Source organism: Siphateles boraxobius, unplaced genomic scaffold (assembly GCF_051911475.1).
Source record: "Siphateles boraxobius isolate OS27281-9 unplaced genomic scaffold, OSU_SipBor_1 23, whole genome shotgun sequence".
Classification (NCBI taxonomy): Eukaryota; Metazoa; Chordata; class Actinopteri; order Cypriniformes; family Leuciscidae; genus Siphateles; species Siphateles boraxobius.
In genome coordinates, this window is record NW_027508844.1 from 1,721,208 (window position 1) to 1,745,573 (window position 24,366).

Consider the following 24,366-nt stretch of genomic DNA (forward strand, 5'->3'; position numbering starts at 1 on the left):
TCTTTAGGTGCACGCTTATTAAAAAGCATATAAAGGAAATGAGCGCTGCACCCACCTAGCGTGCCAAAAAGGTTACATTTTCTGTCAGAATCCAACCACTGTTTCTGCTCGGTTTCGAACCGAGGACCTTTCGCGTGTTAGGCGAATGTGATGACCACTACACTACAGAAACCTATTATTGAGACGGATGTGCTTTTTAGAAGATGGCTCGTTCCCATAATCTGCCCTGCAGGCAGTGTGACAGTCTGTAAATTCCACAAACAACAGAACAGAGGTCATTCGGCACCCACCTAGTGTCATTCGGCATGGCAGTCTGCCTACAGCTCCTTGGTACGATGGCCTTCACCTGTCTCAAAAGTAAGGGTTTTGTAGCGAATTGCAGCATTTATATTTAAAATGCATCCACTTGTTTCCGCCCAGTTTTGAACTGAGGACCTTTCGCGTGTAAAGCAAACGTGATAACCACTACACTTCCGAAACTTGATTTGGACGTCAGTCCCACCGCTTCTAGGGTGCGCTTGTTCAAAAGCGACTGAAACTATAGACTGCCCAGTGTTTTTAACATGGCAAAAAGCTGCTAATTTTGTTGGCAGACCGAACATTTTATATTACTGTACAGGAAACCTCAATGGTCATTTGTTTTATTTTTGTCCTTTTCTAAGAGATTAAACCACAAACATCCCTGCAAGTGTACTGACCTGCTCAACAGAAAATCGCATACGAAATTTTTGCAAAAATCACCCCCAGTTTCCGCCCAGTTATGAACTGGGGACTTTTCGCGTGTGAGGCGAACGTGATAACCACTACACTACAAACACGTCTTCAGGTTGCAGACATAAATCTTTAGGTGCACGCTTATTAAAAAGCATATAAAGGAAATGAGCGCTGCACCCATCTAGCGTGCCAAAGAGTTTACATTTTCTGTAAGAATCCAACCATTGTTTCTGCTCGGTTTCGAACCGAGAACCTTTCGCGTGTTAGGCGAATGTGATGACCACTACACTACAGAAACCTATTATTGAGACGGATGTGCTTTTTAGAAGAGGGCTCCTTCCCATAATCTGCCCTGCAGGCAGTGTGACAGTCTGTAAATTCCACAAACAACAGAACAGAGGTCATTCGGCACCCACCTAGTGTCATTCGGCATGGCAGTCTGCCTACAGCTCCTTGGTACGATGGCCTTCACCTGTCTCAAAAGTAAGGGTTTTGTAGCGAATTGCAGCATTTATATTTAAAATGCATCCACTTGTTTCCGCCCAGTTTTGAACTGAGGACCTTTCGTGTGTAAAGCAAACGTGATAACCACTACACTTCCGAAACTTGATTTGGACGTCAGTCCCACCGCTTCTAGGGTACGCTTGTTCAAAAGCGACTGAAACTATAGACTGCCCAGTGTTTTTAACATGGCAAAAAGCTGCTAATTTTATTATTAGAATTTATTAGGATTAACCCCTTGAGATGTATCATCTCGTTTTCGAGGGGGTCTTTACAATGAAACACAATTACAAAAAAAACAAAAACAAAATTACAATTAATACATCAAACAACAGGACACCACCAATATAAAATACACACATATATATATATATATATATACATACATACACATACATGTATACATATACACATACACATATATATACAAATACACATACACACATACATACACAACAATACACAAAACTACAACACCAGTTTCAATGATAGCATGTGCAATCTACTTTCAAATAAAATAATAAAGATTGTTTAAACAACCGAAATGAAGTAATGGATCTAATATGTATGGGTAAATTATTCCAATCTAATAGGGCTTTAAACATAAATGCTCTCTTACCAATTGTTTTTTTAACACGAGGAACAAAAAAGTAAGTCTGGACAGAATGCCTAACATGATAGTTTGAGGAAAAGAGTACAAAATATTGTTGTAGATAACTAGGATAATCAAAATAAATACATTTAAATATAAATTGGAGCCAGTACGTCTGCCTTCTCACATTCAAAGGTGGCCACTGAAGTGCATCATACATTGTACAGTGGTGAGTGGAAAAAGAACATCCTAGAACAAATCTACAAATTCTATTATATGCCGAATTAAGTAAGACAAGATCAGATTTTAATGCCGTCTGATAAACCACATCACAGTAATCAAACAATGGAAATATTAATTGAAGAACTAGTTTCTTACGAACACTATAAGTAAAGCAATTTCGAGATCGATGCAAGATACTCATTCCAACGTTGACTTTTCGTAAGACATGATTAATGTGAAGTTTAAAGGAAAGTTTAGAGTCGAGCCATACACCAAGGTATTTAATAGTATCAACTCTATGCAGAAGAGTACCGTCTTTACATAATATAGCACAAGAACAGGTTTTGGAATTAAGTTTATGTCTAGAACCAAAGATCATAGTATATGACTTGGTTTTATTAAGCACTAATTTGTTAGCCAAAAGCCACTCTTGTAAACTATTAAAATCCGATTGAAGAGATAATTGAATTTGTATAGGGTCAAAATTAGAAGTATATATGACAGTATCGTCCGCATAAAGTTGAACCTGACAATTTTTAAGAAGTAATGGTAGATTATTTACATAAATAGAAAAGAGAAGTGGTCCTAAAACTGAACCTTGAGGCACACCACGTTGTTGAATCAAAAAATCTGATTTGTTTCCATTTAAGACAACACATTGTTTCCTGTTATGTAGATATGAATTAAACCACAAAATAGAATTTTTTGAAAAACCAATAGCATGAAGTTTATCTAAAAGCAAATAATGATCAACCAAATCAAAAGCTTTAGTCAAATCAAGAAAAATAGCACCTGTAAGCTTGCCGTTATCTGAAGCTGAAAACACATCATTTGTAAACTTAAGTAGTGCAGTGGTTGTGGAATGGTTAGTCCTAAAACCAGATTGAGACGGTGATAAAATATTATTAATACATAAATAATTTGAAAGTTGCTTATAAATTAATTTTTCAAAAACTTTGGATATGGAACATATAATAGATATTGGTCTATAATTATTGATATCAAGTACATCGCCTCCCTTATAAAGTGGAGTAATGCGTGCACATTTCCAGATCATCGGCAATTCACATGTGGACAATGAAAGATTAAATAAATCAGCTAGTGGATACATAATAATATGTGAAGTTAGTTTAAGATACCTATTTTCAATTCCATCTAATCCTTCACCACTAGTCACTTTTAATTCATCGATTGCACTCTGAACATCAATTGGAGCAATCCTCCCAAATGAAAATGAACTATTACATAATGTAGTCACATTAGAATTATCAGTATTCAAATAAGAGGCAGATGTTAAAGTAGACCAAACTGAGGAAAAATGCTGGTTGAACTCTTGGGCAATAGATAAAGAGTCGTGAAGTATAGTATTATTATCAACTCTAATTTGATTAACTAAATGTTTATTTGATGTATTAATAATTTTTTTAATTTTATTCCAGAATTGTTTAGGATTTTTATAATGGTGAGAAAGACATTCTTTATAGTAATTAGACTTTGCATTTCGAGTTTTTGTCTTGCTTGAATTTCTCAAATGCCTATAAACTTCCCAATCAACATTACTTCTTGTCTGACGAAATTTTGTCCATGCTTTGTCCCTTTGCCTAAAGAGACTAATAAGTTCTGAATTAATCCAAGGAAGATGACTGCCCTTAACCCTAACAATTTTCCAAGGTGCATGCTTGTCTACAACTTTTATAAACTCAGTATAAAAAAAAAATCCCAAGCATCTTGAACATTTGGAATCAAATCATATCTATTCCAATTAATAGAAATCAGATCATTAACAAATAAATCTAAATTCAATTTTTTATATTGTCTGATTTTAATTAATTTTGGAGGCAATTTAGGTACTTTAATTTTCCACACACAAAATACAATCGAATGATCACTAAAACAATCAGGCATCACACCTGACCTTAAAAATCTATTTGGGTGTGAAACAAGTATCCAATCAAGAAGAGATTGTGTGCGAGAAGTAATTCTAGTAGGCTCAGTAATTAATTGGGTAAGATTTAAATTATTAAATATATTTTTCTCTTTATTACATGATGTATCCAACCAATTCTTATTAAAATCGCCTAATAAAATTAACTCATTTTTACCAAAAACTGAATTAATAGTGGATATCAGGCAGTTAAAGGACTCCACTGGTGAGGAGGGTGGTCTGTATATGCTACCGATAATTATACATTTGTTTAAATGGAAAACCACCTTAACAAAAATAGATTCAAAATATAAAGCATCAACCGAGGGTATAATTAATTCAGAAACAAGACCTATAGAAACATATATAGCCACACCTCCACCCCTGGAGCACCTATCCAATCTATAAACAACATAATTGGCTAAGTTAATTTCGATATCTGAAACATTGCTATTGAGCCATGTTTCCGAAAGAGTGATAATATCAGGCTTATTTAAATCAACCCATGCACGAAGTAAATCAATTTTACACACCAGACTTCTAATATTCAAGTGAATGATTTTTAATCCCTTAACCTGATCCATCTTAAAAAAAAAAGTCACTGGTCAAATATAAGGACACAAATAACTGAACCAGAAAATTCATTACAAGGGTACAAAAACTATCAAATAAACTGATCACAACAAAACAAACAGACAGGACATTTACAAACAAAACACATAAAAACAGGACACCCTTCAAGAATAACCCAGCTGCCCCAGAAACCATGTTCCAGGGCATCCCAGTGAGTAAACCCAACAATATGTCAAAAACCGTCTCATACACTCAACTCAAGCAGCAATAATAATATTAATAAAAAATAAAAAAAAACGAAAAAAAAAAAAAAATTTGTTGGCAGACCGAACATTTTATATTACTGTACAGGAAACCTCAATGGTCATTTGTTTTATTTTTGTCCTTTTCTAAGAGATTAAACCACAAACATCCCTGCAAGTGTACTGACCTGCTCAACAGAAAATCGCATACGAAATTTTTGCAAAAAACACCCACAGTTTCCGCCCAGTTTCGAACTGGGGACCTTTCGCGTGTGAGGCAAACGTGATAACCACTACACTATGGAAACAAGTCTTCAGGTTGCAGACATAAATCTTTAGGTGCACCCTTATTAAAAAGCATATAAATGAAATGAGCGCTGCACCCACCTAGTGTGGCAAACAGTTAAAATTTTCTGTCAGAATCCGACCACTGTTTCTGCTCGGTTTCGAACCGAGGACCTTTCGCGTGTTAGGCGAACGTGATGACCACTACACTACAGAAACCTATTGATGAGGTGCATGTGATTTTTAGAAGATGGCTCCTTCCCATAATCTGCTCTGCAAGCAGTGTGACAGTCTGTGAATTCCACAAACAACAGAACAGAGGTCATTCGGCATTGCAGTCTGCCTACAGCTCCTTGGTACGATGGCCTTCACCTGTCTCAAAAGTAAGGGTTTTGTAGCGAATTGCAGCATTTATATTTAACATGCCTCCACTTGTTTCCGCCCAGTTTTGAACTGAGCACCTTTCGCGTGTAAAGCGAACGTGATAACCACTACACTACGGAAAATTGATTTGGATGTCAGTCCCACCTCTTCTAGGGTACGCTTGTTCAAAAGCGACTGAAACTATAGACTGCCCAGTGTTTTTAACATGGCAAAAAGCTGCTAATTTTGTTGGCAGACCGAACATTTTATATTACTGTACAGGAAACCTCAATGGTCATTTGTTTTATTTTTGTCCTTTTCTAAAGAGATTAAACCACAAACATCCCTGCAAGTGTACTGACCTGCTCAACAGAAAATCGCATACGAAAGTTTTGCAAAAATCACCCACAGTTTCCGCCCAGTTTCGAACTGGGGCCCTTTCGCGTGTGAGGCAAACGTGATAACCACTACACTACGGAAACAAATCTTCAGGTTGCAGACATAAATCTTTAGGTGCACGCTTATTAAAAAGCATATAAAGAAAATGAGCGCTGCACCCACCTAGCGTGCCAAAGAGTTTACATTTTCTGTCAGAATCCAACCACTGTTTCTGCTCGGTTTCGAACCGAGGACCTTTCGCGTGTTAGGCGAATGTGATGACCACTACACTACAGAAACCTATTAGGGTGCTATTAGCAGTGTGACAGTCTGTGAATTCCACAAACAACAGAACAGAGGTCATTCGGCATGGCAGTCTGCCTACAACTCCTTGGTACGATGGCCTTCACATGTCTCAAGAGTAAGGGTTTTGTAGCGAATTGCAGCATTTATTTTTAAAATGCATCCACTTGTTTCCGCCCAGTTTAGAACTGAGGACCTTTCGCGTGTAAAGCAAACGTGATAACCACTACACTACGGAAACTTGATTTGAACGTCAGTCCCACCACTTCTATAATCTGCTCTGCAAGCAGTGTGACAGTCTGTAAATTCCACAAACAACAGAACAGAGGTCATTCTGCATGGCAGTCTGCCTACAGCTCCTTGGTACGATGGCCTTCACCTGTCTCAAAAGTAAGGGTTTTGTAGCATTTATATTTAAAATGCATCCACTTGTTTCCGCCCAGTTTTGAACTGAGGACCTTTTGCGTGTAAAGCAAACGTGATAACCACTACACTACGGAAACTTGATTTGGACAGCACCCACCTAGTGTGATTCGGCATGGCAGTCTGCCTACAGCTCCTTGACACGATGGCCTTCACCTGTCTTAAAAGTAAGGGTTTTGTAGCGAATTGCAGCATTTATATTAAACATGCCTCCACTTGTTTCCACCCAATTTTGAACTGAGGACCTTTCGCGTGTAAAGCAAACGTGATAACCACTACACTACGGAAACTTGGTTTGGATCTCATTCCCACCTCTTCTAGCGTACGCTTGTTCAAAAGCGACTGAAACTATAGACTGCCCAGTGTTTTTAACATGGCAAAAAGCTGCTAATTTCGTTGGCAGACCGAACATTTTATATTACTGTACAGGAAACCTCAATGGTCATTTGTTTTATTTTTGTCCTTTTCTAAAGAGATTAAACAACAAACATCCCTGCAAGTGCACTGACCTGCTCAACAGAAAATCGCATACGAAATTTTTGCAAAAATCACCCACAGTTTCCGCCCAGTTTCGAACTGGGGACTTTTCGCGTGTGAGGCGAACGTGATAACCACTACATAACAAACACGTCTTCAGGTTGCAGACATAAATCTTTAGGTGCACGCTTATTAAAAAGCATATAAAGGAAATAAGCGCTGCACCCACCTAGCGTGCCAAAGAGTTTACATTTTCTGTCAGAATCCAACCACTGTTTCTGCTCAGTTTCAAACCGAGGACCTTTCGCGTGTTAGGCGAATGTGATGACCACTACACTACAGAAACCTATTGTTGAGAGGGATGTGCTTTTTAGAAGATGCCTCCTTCCCATAATCTGCCCTGCAAGCAGTGTGACAGTCTGTAAATTCCACAAACAACAGAACAGAGGTCATTCGGCACCCACCTAGTGGGTGCTTCTCATTTCTTATTTGTGCATCCTCGTTTCCTTTCCTCGCTTCCTTTCCTAGCGTCTCAGCTCCACCCCCTGTAGGTTTTGAGGGAAGGACGCAAGGAAAGAAAATGAGGACGGAGGAATCGAATGAAAGCTTTTTTTATTCATTGGAATACTTGATCACTCGCGCGTCACTTCATAGCGTCATCAGCAGCGCTCAAAGGATCTGCCCTTATGTTGTTGAAGTTTGTTTATTTAAGAAATTCATAATAAATGATAATAAAGCAAGATACCCTGTTGAAATATGTGTAATGTGTGGTTTATATAAACTGCAAAGGTAAAGTATACATTAAAACAGATTGTGATCGATGTGAAGGGGGAGGAGAATGTATACGCGCGTCACGTTTAGTCGATAAATCTCTTCCGCATAGGATACACCTGTGTATCCTCGCTCATGACTCCTCTGGAAGCCTCCTCACTCCTCGATCCTCGCCTCCTCGCGGTGCAATTAGAGAATTGAGATGTCCTTCAAGATGGCTGCGCTCGATCGGTTTCCGGGACATAGGATGGAGGACAGAGGAATGAGGAGACGAGGAGGGATATTGCGAAGCACCCAGTGTCATTCGGCATGGCAGTCTGCCTACAGCTCCTTGATACGATGGCCTTCACCTGTCTTAAAAGTAAGGGTTTTGTAGCGAATTGCAGCATTTATATTTAACATGCCTCCACTTGTTTCCACCCAATTTTGAACTGAGGACCTTTCGCGTGTAAAGCGAACGTGATAACCACTACACTACGGAAACTTGGTCTGGTCAATGGTCATTTGTTTTATTTTTGTCCTTTTCTAAAGAGATTAAACAACAAACATCCCTGCAAGTGTACTGACCTGCTCAACAGAAAATCGCATACGAAATTTTTGCAAAAATCACCCACAGTTTCCGCCCAGTTTCAAACTGGGGACTTTTCGCATGCGAACGTGATAACCACTACACTACAAACACGTCTTCAGGTTGCAGACCTAAATCTTTAGGCGCACGCTTATTAAAAAGCATATAAAGGAAACGAGAGCTGCACCCACCTAGTGTGGCAAAGAGTTTAAATTTTCTGTCAGAATCCAACCACTGTTTCTGCTCGGTTTCGAACCGAGGACCTTTCGCGTGTTAGGCGAATGTGATGACCACTAAACTACAGAAACCTATTTGTGCTTTTCAGAAGATGGCTCGTTCCCATAATCTGCCCTGCAAGCAGTGTGACAGTCTGTAAATTCCACAAACAACAGAACAGAGGTCATACGGCACCCACCTAGTGTCATTCGGCATGGCAGTCTGCCTACAGCTCCTTGTTACGATGGCCTTCACCTGTCTTAAAAGTAAGGGTTTTGAAGTGAATTGCAGCATTTATATTTAACATGCCTCCACTTGTTTCCACCCAATTTTGAACTGAGGACCTTTCGCTTGCAGTTTGCAGACATAAATCTTTAGGTGCACGCTTATTAAAAAGCATATAATGGAAATGAGCGCTGCACCCACCTAGTGTGGCAAACAGTTTAAATTTTCTATCAGAATCCAACCACTGTTTCTACTCGGTTTCGAACCGAGGACCTTTCGCGTGTGAGGCGAACGTGATGACCACTACACTACAAAACCTATTGATGCAGTGCATATGCTTTTTAGAAGATGGCTCCTTCCCATAATCTGCTCTGCAAGCAGTGTGACAGTCTGTGAATTCCACAAACAACAGAACAGAGGTCATTCGGCATGGCAGTCTGCCTACAGCTCCTTGGTACGATGGCCTTCACCTGTCTCAAAAGTAAGGGTTTTGTAGCATTTATATTTAAAATGCATCCACTTGTTTAAGCCCAGTTTTGAACTGAGGACCTTTTGCGTGTAAAGCAAACGTGATAACCACTACACTACGGAAACTTGATTTGGACGGCACCCACCTAGTGTCATTCGGCATGGCAGTCTGCCTACAGCTCCTTGGTACGATGGCCTTCACCTGTCTTAAAAGTAAGGGTTTTGTAGCGAATTGCAGCATTTATATTTAACATGCCTCCACTTGTTTCCACCCAATTTTGAACTGAGGACCTTTCGCGTGTAAAGCGAACGTGATAACCACTACACTACAGAAAATTGGTTTGGATCTCATTCCCACCTCTTCTAGCGTACGCTTGTTCAAAAGCGACTGAAACTATAGACTGCCCAGTGTTTTTAACATGGCAAAAAGCTGCTAATTTTGTTGGCAGAACGAACATTTTATATTACTGTACAGGAAACCTCAATGGTCATTTGTTTTATTTTTGTCCTTTTCTAAAGAGATTAAACAACAAACATCCCTGCAAGTGTACTGACCTGCTCAACAGAAAATCGCATACGAAATTTTTGCAAAAAACACCCACAGTTTCCGCCCAGTTTCGAACTGGGGACCTTTCGCGTGTGAGGCAAACGTGATAACCACTACACTATGGAAACAAGTCTTCAGGTTGCAGACATAAATCTTTAGGTGCACCCTTATTAAAAAGCATATAAAGGAAATGAGCGCTGCACCCACCTAGTGTGGCAAACAGTTAAAATTTTCTGTCAGAATCCAACCACTGTTTCTGCTCGGTTTCGAACCGAGGACCTTTCGCGTGTTAGGCGAATGTGATGAACACTACACTACAGAAACCTATTGATGAGGTGCATGTGCTTTTTAGAAGATGGCTCTTTCCCATAATCTACTCTGCAAGCAGTGTGACAGTCTGTGAATTCCACAAACAACAGAACAGAGGTCATTCGGCATGGCAGTCTGCCTACAGCTCCTGGGTACGATGGCCTTCACCTGTCTTAAATGTAAGGGTTTTGTATCGAATTGCAGGATTTATATTTAACATGCCTCCACTTGTTTCCGCCCAGTTTTGAACTGAAGACCTTTCGTGTGTAAAGCGAACGTGATATCATGGCATGTGCTTTTTAGAAGATGGCTCCATCCCATAATCTGCTCTGCAAGCAGTGTGACAGTCTGTGAATTCCACAAACAACAGAACAGAGGTCATTCGGCATGGCAGTCTGCCTACAGCTCCTTGGTACGATGGCCTTCACCTCTCTCAAAAGCAAGGGTTTTGTAGCGAATTGGAGCATTACATTTAAAATGCCTCCACTTGTTTCCGCCAAGTTTTGAACTGAGGACCTTACGCGTGTAAAGCAAACGTGATAACCACTACACTACGGAAACTTGATTTAGACGTCAGTCCCACCACTTCTAGGGTACGCTTGTTCAAAAGCGACTGAAACTATAGACTGCCCGGTGTTTTTAACTTGGCAAAAAGCTGCTAATTTTGTTGGCAGACCGAACATTTTATATTACTTCACAGGAAACCTCAATGGTCATTTGTTTTATTTTTGTCCTTTTTTAAAGAGATTAAACCACAAACATCCCTGCAAGTGTACTGACCTGCTCAACAGAAAATCGCATACGAAATTTTTGCAAAAAACACCCACAGTTTCCGCCCAGTTTCGAACTGGGGACCTATCGCGTGTGAGGCAAACGTGATAACCACTACACTACAGAAACCTATTGATGAGGTGCATGTGATTTTTAGAAGATGGCTCCTTCCCATAATCTGCCCTGCAAGCAGTGTGACAGTGTGCCCAGTGTTTTTAACATGGCAAAAAGCTGCTAATTTTGTTGGCCGAACATTTTATATTACTGTACAGGAAACCTCAATGGTCATTTGTTTTATTTTTGTCCTTTTCTAAAGAGATTAAACAACAAACATCCAAGTCTTCAGGTTGCAGACATAAATCTTTAGGTGCACCCTTATTAAAAAGCATATAAAGGAAATGAGCGCTGCACCCACCTAGTGTGGCAAACAGTTAAAATTTTCTGTCAGAATCCAACCACTGTTTCTGCTCTGCAAGCAGTGTGACAGTCTGCCCAGTGTTTTTAACATGGCAAAAAGCTGCTAATTTTGTTAGGCGAATGTGATGACCACTACACTACAGAAACCTATTGTTGAGAGGGATGTGCTTTTTAGAAGATGGCTCCTTCCCATTATCTGCCCTGCAAGCAGTGTGACAGTCTGTAAATTCCACAAACAACAGAACAAAGGTCATTCGGCACCCACCTAGTGTCATTCGGCATGGCAGTCTGCCTACAGCTCCTTGATACGATGGCCTTCACCTGTCTTAAAAGTAAGGTTTTTGTAGCGAATTGCAGCATTTGTATTTAACATGCCTCCACTTGTTTCCAACCAATTTTGTACTGAGGACCTTTCACGTGTAAAGCAAACGTGATAACCACTACACTACGGAAACTTGGTTTGGATCTCATTCCAACCTCTTCTAGCGTACGCTTGTTCAAAAGCGACTGGAACTATAGACTGCCCAGTGTTTTTAAGATGGCAAAAAGCTGCTAATTTTGTTGGCAGACCGAACATTTTATATTACTGTACAGGAAACCTCAATGGTCATTTGTTTTCTTTTTGTCCTTTTCTAAAGAGATTAAACCACAAACATCCCTGCAAGTGTACTGACCTGCTCAACAGAAAATCGCATACGAAATTTTTGCAAAAACCACCCTTAGTTTCCACCCAGTTTCGAACTGGGGACCTTTCGCGTGTGAGGCGAACGTGATAAGCACTACACTACGGAAACACGTCTTCATGTTGCAGACATAAATCTTTAGGTGCACGCTTATTAAAAAGCATATAAAGGAAATGAGCGCTGCTACCACCTAGCGTGGCAAACAGTTTAAATATTCTGTCAGAATCCAACCACTGTTTCTGCTCGGTTTCGAACAGAGGACCTTTCTCGTGTTAGGCAAACATGATGAACACTACACTACAGAAACCTATTGATGAGGCACATGTGCTTTTTAGAAGATGGGTCCTTCCCATAATCTACTCTGCAAGCAGTGTGACAGTCTGTGAATTCCACAAACAACAGAACAGAGGTCATTCGGCATGGCAGTCTGCCTACAGCTCCTGGGTACGATGGCCTTCACCTGTCTTAAAAGTAAGGGTTTTGTATCGAATTGCAGCATTTATATTTAACATGCCTCCACTTGTTTCCGCCCAGTTTTGAACTGAAGACCTTTGCGTGTAAAGCGAACGTGATATCATGGCATGTGCTTTTTAGAAGATGGCTCCTTCCCATAATCTGCTCTGCAAGCAGTGTGACAGTCTGTGAATTCCACAAACAACAGAACAGAGGTCATTCGGCATGGCAGTCTGCCTACAGCTCCTTGGTACAATGGCCTTCACCTGTCTCAAAAGTAAGGGTTTTGTAGCGAATTGCAGCATTTATATTTAAAATGCATCCACTTGTTTCCACCCAGTTTTGAACTGAGGACCTTTCACGTGTAAAGCAAACGTGGTAACCACTACACTTCCGAAACTTGATTTGGACGTCAGTCCCACCGCTTCTAGGGTACGCTTTTTCAAAAGCGACTGAAACTATAGACTGCCCAGTGTTTTTAACATGGCAAAAAGCTGCTAATTTTGTTGGCAGACCGAACATTTTATATTACTGTACAGGAAACCTCAATGGTCATTTGTTTTATTTTTGTCCTTTTCTAAGAGATTAAACCACAAACATCCCTGCAAGTGTACTGACCTGCTCAACAGAAAATCGCATACGAATTTTTTGCAAAAATCACCCACAGTTTCCGCCCAGTTTCGAACTGGGGACTTATCGCGTGTGAGGCAAACGTGATAACCACTACACTACAAACACGTCTTCAGGTTGCAGACATTAATCTTTAGGTGCACGCTTATTAAAAAGCATATAAAGGAAATGAGCGCTGCACACACCTAGCGTGGAAAAGAGTTAAAGTTTTCTGTCAGAATCCAACCACTGTTTCTGCTCGGTTTCGAACCGAGGACCTTTCGCGTGTTAGGCGAATGTGATGACCACTACACTACAGAAACCTATTGATGAGGTGCATGTGCTTTTTAGAAGATGGCTCCTTCCCATAATCTGCTCTGCAAGCAGTGTGACAGTCTGTGAATTCCACAAACAACAGAACAGAGGTCATTCGGCACCCACCTAGTGTCATTCGGCATGGCAGTCTGCCTACAGCTCCTTGGTACGATGGCCTTCACCTGTCTCAAAAGTAAGGGTTTTGTAGCGAATTGCAGCATTTATATTTAAAACGCATCCACTTGTTTCCGCCCAGTTTTGAACTGAGGACCTTTCGCGTGTAAAGCAAACGTGATAACCACTACACTTCCGAAACTTGATTTGGACGTCAGTCCCACCGCTTCTGGGGTACGCTTGTTCAAAAGCGACTGAAACTATAGACTGCCCAGTGTTTTAAAAATGGCAAAAAGCTGCTAATTTTGTTTGCAGACCAAACATTTTTTATTACTGTACAGGAAACCTCAACGGTCATTTGTTTTATTTTTGTCCTTTTCTAAAGAGATTAAACCACAAACATCCCTGCAAGTGTACTGACCTGCTCAACAGAAAATCGCATACGAAATTTTTGCAAAAACCACCCACTGTTTCCACCCAGTTTCGAACTTGGGACCTTTTCGCGTGTGAGGCGAACGTGATAACCTCTGCACTACGGAAACACGTCTTCAGGTGGCAGACATAAATCTTTAGGTGCACGCTTGTTAACCCTCTGGGGTCCAAAGTGTTTTTGGGGTTCTGGAGGTGTTCTGACATGCTCTAACATTTGAGCTTTTTTCAGTTATTTATAAACATGTTAATGGCAAAGGTGTAAATTCACTCTATATAGCACAAACAGGGCTACCATAATATGTTAGCAAGATGTATGTACATGTTTGTATTTTTGAGAGAATATTGTTTGTGCATGGTTATTGAAAAAACTAAAACTTAAAGTCTCTGAAATAAGGCCACAAAACACATACTAAATATGTGTCCACAAGACTTTTGACTAATTGATGTTCTCGCCTAGGATTTTTGCTTCAAAATGATCTGAAAATCATCCTTCCAAATCATTCACATAAAACAATACATTGATTTAAATTTAGTAAAACACTTTTTGTTTGGAAAGGCAATATGCGAAATGGGCGTGACTCATGTATAATGGTCTGATTCACACCTGTGAAGACAAAAGACCTGCTTAATGAGCCTGCATAATGAGCTTTCCACAGGTGTGTCACTGAGCCACAAGAAAGAATACAAGGACACAAGAAAAGAAATGTGTATATATACTACAAAATTGGTTCACAGTTGGAAACATCTATAAAAAAATAGTATTTTTCCACTTGTATTTTTGCTTGCAAATTGTATAATATCCAAGGTGAACATTTCTAGTAATTGTGTAGTTAATTCTCATACTGTATTTTCAGAAAGTTTTGAATATGTATCCTCTCCCCAAATTTGTCACTAATAAAACACAATACAAATAATTTGAAGAGAAGGCTTATATTGACCTTTTAAGATTTTGTTTACATCTACCTTGTAAATATATTATTTGCTATTTTATTAAAAAGGTTACAATTACAGCAACAATTAAAATAACAATATTTCAAGTGTAATATTTCTTTGTAAAAACTAAAGTGTACATTTTATCATACATATTTCAAATTTAAGGATTCATTAGTTTGAATAAAGCCTACATTGGAACAAACACTATAATAGCATCCTAGTTGATGACTTTATTTTTGACAAAACAAACATAGCCTAATATATTTAACATTTGAGCAGAAATTGGTGAACAAAAGCTTATTCAATGTGGCAGTAGTCTATAGTTTAGGCTACAGTAAACAGTTAATAATCTATTTAAAACTAGTCAACAAAATGTTGTCTTTCATATTTCTTCTGTAACATAGGCATATTGTTTGTTGTTTTTATGATAGCCTATATTAGGGCATATAAATATTAATTTGCAGTTTAATACGTTGCTAATACAAAGACATTTTAACGTTATTTCAACCTATTTCAGTCGATTTTCACTCATCTCAGTATAGCAATAGGGTTTGGTAAAAACTGTTCAGTTCATTCATTCACACACGCGATTCATATTTAAACAGTCTTTTTGCAGTTTACATACACTATGATATCGCGATTAGAACAATAATAAAAAAACTTACTTCTCAGATGGATATTTCATATTTCTTTGTAAAAACTAAATTATACATTTTATCATACATATTTCAAAGTTAAGGATTCATTAGTTTGAATAAAGCCTACATTGGAACAAACACTATAATAGCATCCTACTTGATGACTTTATTTTTGACAAAACAAACATAGCGTAATATATAACATTTGAGCAGAAATTGGTGAACAAAAGCTTATTCAATGTGGCAGTAGCATATTTTACATTAAACAGTTAATAATCTATCCAAAACTAGTCAACAAAATGTTGTCTTTCATATTTCGTCTGTAACATAGGCATATCGTTTGTTGTTTTTATGAGCCTATATTAGGGCATAAATTTTAATTTGCAGTTTAATACGTTGCTAATACAAAGACATTTTAACGTTATTTCAACATATTTCAGTCGATTTTCACTCATCTCAGTATAGCAATAGGGTTTGGTAAAAACTGTTCAGTTCATTCATTCACACACAGACGCGATTCATATTTAAACAGTCTTTTTGCGGTTTACATACACTATGATATCGCGATTAGAACAATAATAATAAAGAACTTACTTATCAGATGGATCCGTTGCTCCTCGGAATGAAAAAAAAACAGCACATGTTCTGAGGTAAATGTCCCAGGATTACTCCTCACACAGCCTCGCAAGAAGAAATAGTAGGCTACATTAATCTGATGATTACATTTGTTGTGTTATCGCGTTTATGAGGGGCGTTGACACTTTGCATGCGTTGCTTCAGATCATTTGCGTTTGAATACCGCGCGCTCTCCGTGGGCGTGTCAGATTAGCAGAATAATGAGCTAAGAGAACGATAATGAGATCGGCTGACACCTCTCTCTTTTTTAATAGATTACATAAACAGAGAATATTTATTTTAGTTTTGAATTAGATATTTTAAAAGTACAAACTTAAATGATTATAAAGATATATTGCTCGTGCTTGTGTGAATAGTATTCGCTGAGCTTTGTTTAAGTTTAGAGACGTGCACCAGAAAAAAATTTAACGGAGACAGAGAGGCAGAAAGCACACCCTGTTTATTTTCTTCATTTTACAAAAGCACACGGTTTTGATGTTAATGTGAGTGTACACAAAAAAAGAAGACCCTCTATAGTTTATAATCATGTATTGATTTTATTTATATGACGTAAAATGACGGAGTATTTTAAGTCTATGTTGCTGCTATGTGGAAAAAAAACGACCCAAGAGAGTTAAAAAGCGTATAAAGGAAATGAGCGCTACACTCACCTAGCGTGGCAAACAGTATAAATTTTCTGTCAGACCCCAACCACTGTTTCTGCTCGGTTTCAAACCGAGGACCTTTCGCAAGTTAGGCGAATGTGATGACCACTACACTACAGAAACCTATTGATGAGATGGATGTGCTTTTTAGAAGATGGCTCCTTCCCATAATCTGCCCTGCAAGCAGTGTGAGTAGTTATAACCATTCGGCTTATGTCAAAATGATTTATGACCCTATGATTGACAGGTGGGCGGAGCTAACCTTTGACCTTCCGGAGGGTGTTCCGGAGGTCCTTTGATGTAGGGATTAACCTTTGACCTTCCGGAGGGGTTGTTCCGGAGGTCGCTTAATTTAGGGATTAACCTTTGACCTATCGATCGATCAAGTTGACAGTTGTCTTTACCCTATTGACCTTTGTATGATATATGAAGTGGCCAGTTGTCTTTGCCAGTTGTCTTTGCCCCATTGATTTTGACCTATTGACCCCGGGGGGAAATAACTTCTTGGTGTGGGAAATCCCCTCCGTGTCGGGGTGAGAAAATAATTTTTCTAATGTCGCATATAGATTAGAATAGATTAGAATTACAAAAGTAAAATCATCTTACCGTTTCACTATGGTGAAGAATTGGATTAAAGTTGACAGTCTCCGCACTGTGTGTGTGTGCGTCTGTCTGTGAGTGTGTGCGTGTTATCCGATATCCTGGCATTCCTGAGCACGCTATATAAATAGGGACTGTGTGTTGTAGCCAGACCAGAAAGAGAACCATGAGCTACATGAGCATGGATGGTTCATCCTCCCCTAAAACCCCAGAGATGGCGCTGACCAGCAAGATGATGGAAAGTCTGACTATGGCACCGAGAAAGGCCATTGGACACGTCCGTTTGACAAACTTTCTCCATGAAACTTCGGAATGGACTCAAGCTGAATATATGATGTGTAGTAACCGTGTATTCGGGTACAAATTTCATAAACCCTCACGAATTGTTATACTCTACACCGCCGACGGCGTGGGTGAGTTTCAGCCTGGGGAAGATCCGTGTGTTGTATTTCCTGAAAAAGACTGGACTCTATTTTACACGTTTGTCTGGAAGGATCTGCACGACATCGGCGAAGAGCCTTTGTACACTGCCGAGTGGGACGGTGTAAGCCCAAACACCCGGTACCGTGTGGTAGGTGACCATACTAAAAAGAAGCCGAATGATTCTGTCTACATATTCTGCTGTAAAGACAAGACAAAGCTAGACAGCACTCGATCAGGAGTTATCCGGCCTAACGAGCATCACGATCTGTACGAAATGCAATTTGTGTTCAATTGGTGCGATCTGAATCTGCTGACTAGTGTTTTTTCAGCCATCAACAAAATGTTCAAATGGTGTGACCTGCACGACGGATACAACAAAATCAAAGTGCAGCTGTTCCACCCCGAGAGATGCGCGCGCAGCAGTTCGTTTACTAAGCCATCCACGCCCATTCACTACAGTCATCCTAAAGCTCGACTGTCAGACCCTCCCAAGCGTCTTTATAAACCGTGGTTAAAATTCTAGAACGTTCCGCCCTCTTCTACAACCTCATAAATTCCAGCGACCAGACCCTCCCGAGCAAACACATATAAACCATGGCTGAAGACGGAGGTCCAGAACCCACACACGTGTGCAGCTGCGGTATCTCTTTCGGCAGCATTCTCGACCCTGACGATAGCGTGATCGACCATATTCTGACCGACGACGCCGGACCATCGGGTCTCCACAAAGACTGGCCCCCGGCCAAAACTACCAGACGTCGCATAGCCTTGGCACCGTGCTTTGAAAACGACTGGGCTCAGACTAAAACTACCAAACGTCGCTTAGACTGGGATTTGGAGATCGAGTGCGACTGCGCTTGCACTAAACCTTCACCACCATCCAACAAAAAGCTTGGATCTCACAACCTGACTTACGAGTCCGACGGACGCAACGACCCCGATGCTAAACCCAATTTAGATGCTACAGACGGATGTTTCAGCGACGTTGGATTCAAAATCATAAAAGCAGCGGTCGTGGTGCTGTTGCAACATCTCATTGGTGATAAGCTCAAGGAGGAATGTGAGGGGTGTGCGATTGATCATCCTAGCCAGCTGCAGCATTCCTGCCTGTTTGACCCTCCCAACTACTTCTTCGACACACACTTTGATGAACTGTCAGGCAAGCTGTTTAAACCCAATTTTCATACCATCATTACTATTATCCTCAACCGGTGTGGGTTAAAATCTCGACCCCACCGTATTCAAGGAACAGTCGGGGGTATTCTGCATGAATTAAAAGACGAACCATTCATCACAGCCAAGCTAGAAGAAATCAGGGGGAGACTTCTGGACAAACCCTGCAAGGAGATCATCTACGACGTCGTTGATCTCTGGGAAGGTCTCTCCATCGTGAATGGGGAGTGACCAAACCTCCTCCGACATGGGCGTTGTGGGGAGTATAACACACTTTATAGCATCCATGTTTAAAGATCATTACAAAGACCAGATCATCGGTCTTATGAACAAGATTATTGAGGACGCATCCGATTCCCCGTTTGAAATTTTACGTGATGATGACGACAGTACACGTGAGACCAATCTCAAGAAAATGATGATAAATGTAAGAGGTCTGGGTCGTAACAATACATGGTGCTCTATGATCTCCGCATGTCTTGACGATGACGAACAAGTATTCTATGTGATAAAACAGGTTCTCGATTGGCTGTACGGTTCACAGTCTGACATCGGTGTCTATGATACGTTATCCATGTTCACGTTTGTAGTTGATGTATGTATCCATTTGGTCAAAAAGTCAAAGGGGTTAGACACTGATGATGAGGAGATGGTCGAACGTCGTCAATTGATTAACAACGTCGACCAAATTATTGAACTGTTTACCGATTATGTCCTAAACAGAAACATGTTTGTGTTCCGCGACTTTTTATTCTGGCTAGATTGTGATTAGACCGTTGTATTATATCCGTTTTACTTAGACTGTAACGTCATTATATCCATTTTTTTTTACTATGTTGTATTATATTCATTTTAACCTTGAGTGTGCATGTAGCATGATTATATCCATTTTTACTTAATGTTTGTTGTATTATATTCATTTTTTTACCTAGCGTGTACAGACATGTCATTATAACCATTTTTACTTAGCCTGTATATTCTGTAACGTCATTATATCCATATTTTTTTAATAAAAGATTGATTCAAATCATCCGTACCTCTCATTCTTTCACAGCGGGTGAAACATCATCATCATCATGTCCGAGCTCATGAAAAAGGCTTATTATACACCGTCCAACCCAGGTTCTTTAGGGGGTAAAAAACGATTAAAAGATGCCGTCTTAAAAGATAGCGGAGTCCGCCTAAGCGATAAACGGGTTTCAGAATGGCTGGCTGGTGAGGATGCTTACACATTACACAAAACAGCGCCGATAAAATACAAACGAAATAGGGTGGTTGTATACGGAATCGATACTCAGTTCCAGGCTGATCTGGTCGACATGACCGCTTATGCCAAGGATAATGACGGTCATAAATATCTGCTGACCTGCGTGGACGTTTTCACCAAACACGCGTGGACCAGGGTGTTGAAGAATAAGAGCGGGGTTGAGGTTACCAAAGCGTTCGAGTCTATACTCGAAGAGGGGCGTGTCCCACAGAAATTGCAGACGGATCAGGGGAAGGAATTTTTTAACAAACATTTTCAAAATCTCATGAAAAAGCATGACATTAATCATTTCTCTACCGCTACCGATTTGAAAGCCAGCGTCGTTGAACGATTTAATAGAACGTTAAAAAGTCGCATGTGGAGATTTTTAACGGCTACCAATTCACGACGATACATAGATGTTTTACAGGACATTATTCAAGGGTACAATACCAGTTATCATCGCAGTATCAGAATGAGACCCGTGGACGTCAGCAGAGTCAATGAGGGTCAAGTGTTTCAAAACTTTTATGGGGATGTAAAGAAGAATAAGACCGAGAAACCCGTATTAAAGTTCCAAGTCGGCGACGTCGTCAGGATTTCTAAAGTGAGAGGTCCGTTTGCCAAAGGTTATGAGCAGAACTACACAGAAGAGTTTTTCACTGTATCCTCATGTATCCCGCGCCAACCCCCGGTCTACAGACTCAGCGATTATGACGGCGAAGTCCTTGAAGGGGTTTTTTATGAAAAAGAGCTGCAAAAAATAATTGTGAGTAAAAACAAATCTTTTAAGGTGGAAAAGATTTTAGGTCAGAAAAAACAAGGCAAATCTACGCTTGTTTTAGTGAAATGGCTAGGATGGCCTTCAAAATTCAACAGCTATGTAGATAAAAAAACTGTGGTGGACTTGCAATCTCCTTAAAACGCATCGACCATAACGGATGAGATCATACCATCATGGACGAGCACGGGTTCTACGTCACGCTACCATGCAATGCATCGTTGTGGGTTTACCCCCAAAATCGAATATCCAGCTATACAACCAGACTACCAAAAGCTATAAGCTTGAAAGGACCCTGGCAAGTCGGACTAGTCGAAATCGAATATCCTAGAAGTTGGTATAGCTTTAACGACAAAGAAGGATATTTCACCCTAAACATTGCGTCGGATGGTGATACGGTTAAAAAAAACACAGCGAAGCAATTAAACATAGATGGAGGGTACTACCCGAATATTCGCGCCATCGTACGTGTTATAAATCAACTTATCCTAAATCATGGGGTATTGACTCATGATGAAATAAAAAACAAACTGTTTCTGGTGGCAAAACCCAACGTTTCACTCTACTTCCGAGGGAGACTCGGCATTATTTTAGGATTAGCGAAAGGCGGGTATCTCGGACAATCGAGCTACGATAAAGAAACAGATTTGACGAAAACCATTATGATGTACGCCCCACATCAATGCGACATCAACGCAGGGTTCTACACACTCTACGTCTACACGGACATTATCCAATATCAAGTGGTCGGCGATTCTCACGTACCCCTTTTGAGATGCGTACATATATCGGGTAAAACCAACGAGACGGTCATTGCTAGATACGACAAGCCGCATTACGCATCGATCGCCAAGGATCACATCACTGACATCACCATAGAGGTTAAGGACGATCAAAACAAACCAGTACCCTTCACTTACGGGAAAGTCATCGTAAAACTACACTTTAAACCAAAAAATGAATTATCATTATAGACCTAGAGAGAGTCCGGACTATGTCGCCTACTATCAAAACCAAGCCGGGGGAGCTTTACCGGGTTATGCCGGGGGAGGGGTTATGTATGGTAGCGGCTTAGGGGGTATTTTTAGAGGTCTGTTCAGGATGGCCGTACCTCTGTTAAAAAGAGGCTTCAGCATTGCAAAGCCCCACCTAAAATCGGCTGCTAAAAATATAGTATCCGACGTCTTCTCAAATGTATTGATGCGTTCCCACGACAATGATGCTAAAGCTCAAGGCGGATCTGGTCTGATGGTCATGGCACGTAAGAGAACGTCCAAACCTCCCGGTGTGAGAAGGCGTGGTCAATCGGGGGTGAAAAGGAAGAAAACAACACATGTATCAAACAAACGCTCACTCGTACGTAGAAAGCGTAAGAAGACTGTTAGGCGAAATGCGTCGGTCAAGAGAGGGGTAAAAACCATATTCTAACATGGCGTTACTGCATCGTATGTCGGGAGAGTGCATCAAGTCCGAGCTGGACTTATTTACGGTACCTCTGACACAGACCATCATCGAGAAAAACAGCTATTTAGAAGTAGCTCCGTTATCGGCCCTTTCGCCCTCTGCCCCGATAGAGTTTTTTATCGCGGGAAACGGGGATGATTATATGGATCTCAATAACACCATGCTCTATCTACGGGTGAAAATCACGCAGCCTGACGGAGACGATATCCCGCATCCGGCTAGGGTTGGACTCATTAACTACCCGGGCGCTACAATATTTTCGCAAGTCGACATAACCCTGGGTGATCGCCTGATATCTCAAAGCTCAAGCACCTATCCTTATCGCTGTATCATAGAGAGTCTGCTCAACTACGGTAAGGATACGTTGGAATCTCTGTTCTCCACATCGTTGTTTCACAAAGATTCGGCGGGTCAGATGGATGTGCATGACCCCCCTGGCAATAACGCGGGACTGACAAAGAGGGCGACCTATACCAGCCGGAGCAGGGAGGTGGAACTGTTTACCCCCATACACGCCGATATATTCTTCCAGGAGAAACTTTTACTGAATGGGGTGGATGTTAAGTTGCGATTTATTCGAGCAAAAGATGAATTCTGCCTGATGAGGGGCGACGACATTGCTTAAAAATTAAATATAACGGCGGCATCCCTATTTGTCAAGAAAGTGTCTGTATCACCCCCGGTGAGACTGGCTCACGCACAGGCGTTACTGTCAACAACGGCCAAGTACGCCGTCGACAGGGTCTGTCTAAAAACGTTCTCAATCCCTACTGGGTCTCGTGTTCTGAATCAAGAAAATCTGTTTTTAGGAACATTGCCAAAGTCTATCATCATCGCCATGGTCGACAACGATGCATTCACCGGATCCTACACAAAAAATCCATTTGCGTTCAAACATTACAATCTGGAGTTCTTAGCCATCTACGTCGACTCTCAGCAATTCCCCGCTAAACCTCTACAACCTAATTTCGAAGCCGGTGTGGCGGCGCGTGAATTTTATCAGCTTTCGATGGCGACCGGTAGACACCTTAAAGACCGCGCACTCTGTATCGACAGTAACGATTTCATAAACGGATACACGCTTTATGCGTTTAACCTCACCCCGGATGAAGAGTGTGGCCAGCACATTTCGCTCATCAAGTCCGGAAATATCAGAGTCGAAGCTCGTTTCAGACAACCGCTGCCAAATACCGTTAACTTAATCATTTACGCCGTTTTTGATTCTCTCATTGAAGTGTCTAACCGCAGACAGGTGCTGATCGATTACTATTGAGAGATGAACACGCTTCAACTCACAGCTATCGTGGATAAAATGACGTGCAGAACACATTTTCTTGGGGTTCTACCGAGCGATCAACTACCCAAAAAACCTGTGAGGACCTTACCTGCGATGGGGATCATTAACACCGACCCCGCTCGGCTACCCGGTGAGCATTGGATAGCCGTTTATTTACCCGAAGAGGGCCCGCTTGTTTTTTCGACAGCTTTGGCAATCCACCCAACAGCACCCGCTTCCCAACCAGCATCGATCACTTTCTAGCGACCAACCACCCCCAAGTATTATATTCCGACAGACAAGTCCAGGATTATTCATCCAATACCTGTGGGGAGCACTGTTTGTTTTTTCTATATCATTTAACTAAAGGTTGTGACTATGACCGTGTGTTGAAACTATACACCGACGATTATATTAAAAATGATAAAATGGTATCCCTATTTGTGAAGAGATTAAGACCGCATGTGTGTAATGATAAAATGTCATCCTGTGTGCAAACGTGTTTGATCTATAAATAAAAAATCTTAAAACATTTTATTTTTTATCGTCTTTATTTAATCGTAAGATACATTCGTTAAAATTCCAACCATTGCCTCGGATCACCGGTCGATATTTTAAACACAGAGTCTTTCGGAGTCCTGTAGCATGAATATTTCC

At 40.6% G+C, this 24,366-nt stretch overlaps 14 non-coding genes across 14 annotated transcripts; all 14 read right to left on the minus strand.

The window, feature by feature from the left end:
- Positions 1 to 99: 99 nt before the first annotated feature.
- On the minus strand, positions 100 to 172 carry trnav-aac (transfer RNA valine (anticodon AAC)). Its single transcript has one exon. It is a non-coding gene; the product is annotated as a tRNA-Val (tRNA).
- Positions 173 to 939: 767 nt separating this feature from the next.
- trnav-aac (transfer RNA valine (anticodon AAC)) lies at positions 940 to 1,012 on the minus strand. Its single transcript has one exon. It is a non-coding gene; the product is annotated as a tRNA-Val (tRNA).
- A 3,991-nt stretch (positions 1,013 to 5,003) lies between these two features.
- Positions 5,004 to 5,076, minus strand: trnav-cac (transfer RNA valine (anticodon CAC)). The gene has a single exon. It is a non-coding gene; the product is annotated as a tRNA-Val (tRNA).
- Positions 5,077 to 5,199: 123 nt separating this feature from the next.
- trnav-aac (transfer RNA valine (anticodon AAC)) lies at positions 5,200 to 5,272 on the minus strand. The gene has a single exon. It is a non-coding gene; the product is annotated as a tRNA-Val (tRNA).
- Positions 5,273 to 5,825: 553 nt separating this feature from the next.
- Positions 5,826 to 5,898, minus strand: trnav-cac (transfer RNA valine (anticodon CAC)). Its single transcript has one exon. It is a non-coding gene; the product is annotated as a tRNA-Val (tRNA).
- Positions 5,899 to 6,021: 123 nt separating this feature from the next.
- trnav-aac (transfer RNA valine (anticodon AAC)) lies at positions 6,022 to 6,094 on the minus strand. The gene has a single exon. It is a non-coding gene; the product is annotated as a tRNA-Val (tRNA).
- Positions 6,095 to 6,527: 433 nt separating this feature from the next.
- trnav-uac (transfer RNA valine (anticodon UAC)) lies at positions 6,528 to 6,600 on the minus strand. The gene has a single exon. It is a non-coding gene; the product is annotated as a tRNA-Val (tRNA).
- A 1,579-nt stretch (positions 6,601 to 8,179) lies between these two features.
- Positions 8,180 to 8,252, minus strand: trnav-uac (transfer RNA valine (anticodon UAC)). The gene has a single exon. It is a non-coding gene; the product is annotated as a tRNA-Val (tRNA).
- Positions 8,253 to 8,571: 319 nt separating this feature from the next.
- On the minus strand, positions 8,572 to 8,644 carry trnav-aac (transfer RNA valine (anticodon AAC)). Its single transcript has one exon. It is a non-coding gene; the product is annotated as a tRNA-Val (tRNA).
- Positions 8,645 to 9,022: 378 nt separating this feature from the next.
- Positions 9,023 to 9,095, minus strand: trnav-cac (transfer RNA valine (anticodon CAC)). Its single transcript has one exon. It is a non-coding gene; the product is annotated as a tRNA-Val (tRNA).
- Positions 9,096 to 9,847: 752 nt separating this feature from the next.
- Positions 9,848 to 9,920, minus strand: trnav-cac (transfer RNA valine (anticodon CAC)). The gene has a single exon. It is a non-coding gene; the product is annotated as a tRNA-Val (tRNA).
- Positions 9,921 to 10,043: 123 nt separating this feature from the next.
- Positions 10,044 to 10,116, minus strand: trnav-aac (transfer RNA valine (anticodon AAC)). Its single transcript has one exon. It is a non-coding gene; the product is annotated as a tRNA-Val (tRNA).
- A 1,894-nt stretch (positions 10,117 to 12,010) lies between these two features.
- trnav-cac (transfer RNA valine (anticodon CAC)) lies at positions 12,011 to 12,083 on the minus strand. The gene has a single exon. It is a non-coding gene; the product is annotated as a tRNA-Val (tRNA).
- Positions 12,084 to 13,284: 1,201 nt separating this feature from the next.
- trnav-aac (transfer RNA valine (anticodon AAC)) lies at positions 13,285 to 13,357 on the minus strand. Its single transcript has one exon. It is a non-coding gene; the product is annotated as a tRNA-Val (tRNA).
- Between the last annotated feature and the right edge of the window lie 11,009 nt (positions 13,358 to 24,366).